This window comes from Triticum aestivum, chromosome 3A, assembly GCF_018294505.1.
Source record: "Triticum aestivum cultivar Chinese Spring chromosome 3A, IWGSC CS RefSeq v2.1, whole genome shotgun sequence".
Taxonomy (NCBI): Eukaryota; Viridiplantae; Streptophyta; class Magnoliopsida; order Poales; family Poaceae; genus Triticum; species Triticum aestivum.
The window spans coordinates 442,362,043-442,365,307 of NC_057800.1; the positions used below are offsets into that span (position 1 = coordinate 442,362,043).

Below are 3,265 nucleotides of genomic sequence, written 5' to 3' on the forward strand. Positions count from 1 at the left end.
GGCGGTGGCAGGAGGGGCGGCTGTGCGCAATGCGGGGAGCCAAATCGGGTGTGGGGATTAGCGAAGTCAAATGAAGTAGAGCTCCACTACAGAACAGAACAGAACACCAAGGGAGATGAGTAGTACTAGTACTGGTAGAAGCAGAGGCAGCAGCAAAACCTAACCTGCGTAAAATAATCCAGGGCCGCTTGGAACGGAGCCGGTCGCGGATTCAGATACAGTGGAGCCACGGGGAGGGAGAGGGAGGGCGAGGGAGCCAGCCCTCCTCGAATCTAGCCTTGGGCAATCTCCGACGCAAAGGCAGCAGCAGCACAGGGACAGAGGAAGAAGACTGACCCCCTGTCTCCTTCTCCTCCCTTCTTTTTTTCTCCTCTGATTTTTATTTTCTTTTGCAGTGCAGGCCATTGGTTATGTCGTTATGACGACCGCCCACTAGCCCACACGGCACGAAAGCGACCAGTGCGGGGGGCCCGCGACCATCCACGGACAGTTCAGGGGCGAGATCGCAACGTTGGAGGGTTCCGTGGTGCCAACTGCCAAGATGCCCCTTTTCCTTTCATTTTCTTTTCTTTTTCTGTGACTGATAAAAAGACGTACACCACGAGTAAAAAGGGGGGAAATTCGAGTGGGGAGGAGGAGCTAAAGCAAACCGCACCAGATGCAGTGCGACGCCAGATCTGCGCACCCTCCATTCCTCCAATGACATTATAGCATCTCCAGTCGTTCGACCCTTCAAGGATTAGAAATATCGCCGTTTGGGGCGAACCGAGAGTAATTTCGACGTGGGGGGGGCTCGGGTTCCCAGCCGAACCCCAAGTTCGTCCCCCACTTGTCGATTTTGACCCAATTTCAATGCAAATTTGCCCCAAATACGATGTGTTTCGGCACAAATTCAACATAGACTAACTTTTATCTTTATCACACAAATCAATACAGATCAAATAGTTCAACGAAGCAAACTCATAATTCAAGCACACAAAAAACCATAGTTCGTCACACGTCGAACTAGACGTTGCCCTTGAGCCTTCATAGGTACTCCACCAGACCGTGCTGCAGTTTTTGATGCACCTGTTGTCAGCAGCCCTGACATACCGGGGCCACCTGTCAGTCCACGTGGTGGCCACGGAGATCATCCACGCCGAGCGCTCTAGGCAAACGCCCCCTACCAAGGCCCGGAGTGGGTGCACACAACTGCGTCCACCACAGCGGCTACTTAAGGCCAAAGCATCTATGCAGTCAGTTATCCAAAGGATCATGGCTTCGGCGGCGGCGGCTACCTTCCGATCTCACCTACCCAGTTTTCCCATTCTTGTAATCACAATTGTGTGTAAATCGAGATACTAGACTTGAATTGGTATGAAATAGTGTTAGATCAAGTGATCCCCAACCTCTCTCTTACATTTGGTATCAGTGACCAAGCCATATTCACCCGTATGACATCATATTCTAACTCAATTCACCCAGGTGCCACATCGCGTCGATCTGGCGCAATTCGTCGAGGTGCCACATCTCCATCAAGCGCGATCGCAACTCTCCTCCATGGATTCGTCCATCCAGGCCTTCCTTGACCGGTTGGACTCCACGCTGGCAGCCCACACCACTGCCATCTCCTCGATACAGGCTTCCACAGCCAAGATCGACGACCTCGTCAAGTGGCGTCCCGATCTGGAGCGGCGCGTCGCGGACCTCGGCGAGGCGTTCTCAGCACTCCAACTCGCGCGACCCGCTCCACCACCGGAGCGCGACGAGGGCAATGGGCCAGGCGCGGGCGTGGCACCCCTGCCAACGACGCACAACGTCGACGCGGGCATTGTGCTGGGCGTGGCACCGGCGACACACGGGTCTGAGGACCACGACGATGTTCTTCTGCCATGGGGGTTGCCGGCAACGTCCTTCATGACGCCGTCGCCGCTCCCGGCCACGGGTCAGTATACCATCGCTCCCTCACCTCCCTTACCATCGCCTTTCGCGCAAGCGAGTCAACTACTGGTCGGCCTGGGTCAAACCCACCCATCGATCTATTTCCCGCAGTTCACGGGCGACAACCCATGGCTGCGGAAAACGTTGTGTGAATAGTATTTCTCCATGTTTGCGGTCACTGAGTCATTCTGGGTGCCTATGGCGTCTCTCAATTTTTCGGGGACAGCCTCGATCTGGCTTCAGTCAGTTCAGAAGAAACTGGCTGAATTGGACTAGGAGTCTTTTACCTCACTATTGTGCACTCGTTTTGGGCGTGATGGACATCAAATGCTCAAACGCCGATTTTACACAGTGCGGTAGTTGACCACTGTGGCCGATTACATTGAGAAATTTGAAGTGATTATCAATCATTTGACATCATATTCTAACTCAATTCACCTGTATTTCTTTCTCTAAATTTTTAACAGAAGTGCGATAAAATACTGATTCTTTTTGCACGAGATTAATATACAATTGCCTCTGTTGTCCTAATTTTTCAGAATTTTTGGAGTTACAGAAGTATTCGAGATTTACAGATTACTACATACTATTATGTTTTTGATAGATTCTGTTTTCTATGTGTTGTTTGCTTATTTTGATGAGTCTATGGGTAGTATCGGGGGGTATGAACCATGGAGAAGTTGGAATACAGTAGATATTGCACCAATATAAATAAAGAATGAGTTCACAACAGTACCAAAACTGGTGATTTTATTTTCTTATACTAGCGGATCTCATGAGTTTTCTATTGAGTTTTGTGTTGTGAAGTTTTCAAGTTTTGGGTAAAGATTTGATGGACTATGAAATAAGGAGTGGCAAGAGCTTAAGCTTGGGGATTCCCAAGTCACCCCAAGGTAATATTCAAGGACAACCAAGAGCCTAAGCATGGGGATGCACTGGAAGGCATCCCCTCTTTCGTCTTCGTCTATCGGTAAATTTACTTGAGGTTATATTTTTATTCACCACATGATATGTGTTTTGCTTGGAGCGTCTTGTATGATATGAGTCTTTGCTTTTTAGTTTTCCACAATGATCCTTGTTGTACACACCTTTTGAGAGGGACACGCATGAATCATGATTTATTAGAATACTCTATGTGCTTCACTTGTATCTTTTGAGCTAGTCAATTTTGCTCTAGTGCTTCACTTATATCTTTTTAGAGCACGGTGGTGGCTTTATTTTATAGAAATTATTGAACTCTCTTGCTTCACTTATATTATTTTGAGAGTCTCTCTAAACAACATGGTAATTTGCTTTGGTTATGAATTTAGTCCTAATATGATGGGCATCCAAGAGGGATATAATA

At 48.5% G+C, this 3,265-nt stretch overlaps 1 protein-coding gene across 1 annotated transcript in view; it reads right to left on the minus strand.

Annotated features, from left to right (window-relative positions):
• Window positions 1–358, minus strand: part of LOC123061575 (uncharacterized) — a 6,682-nt gene extending 6,324 nt beyond the window's left edge. The window contains exons 1-2 of the mRNA XM_044484736.1: window positions 230–358; window positions 165–197 (exon numbers count right to left, since the gene is read on the minus strand). The gene's annotated coding sequence lies outside the window, so the exon portion shown is untranslated. The remainder of the gene's footprint in view (window positions 1–164; window positions 198–229) is intronic.
• Window positions 359–3,265: the final 2,907 nt, after the last annotated feature.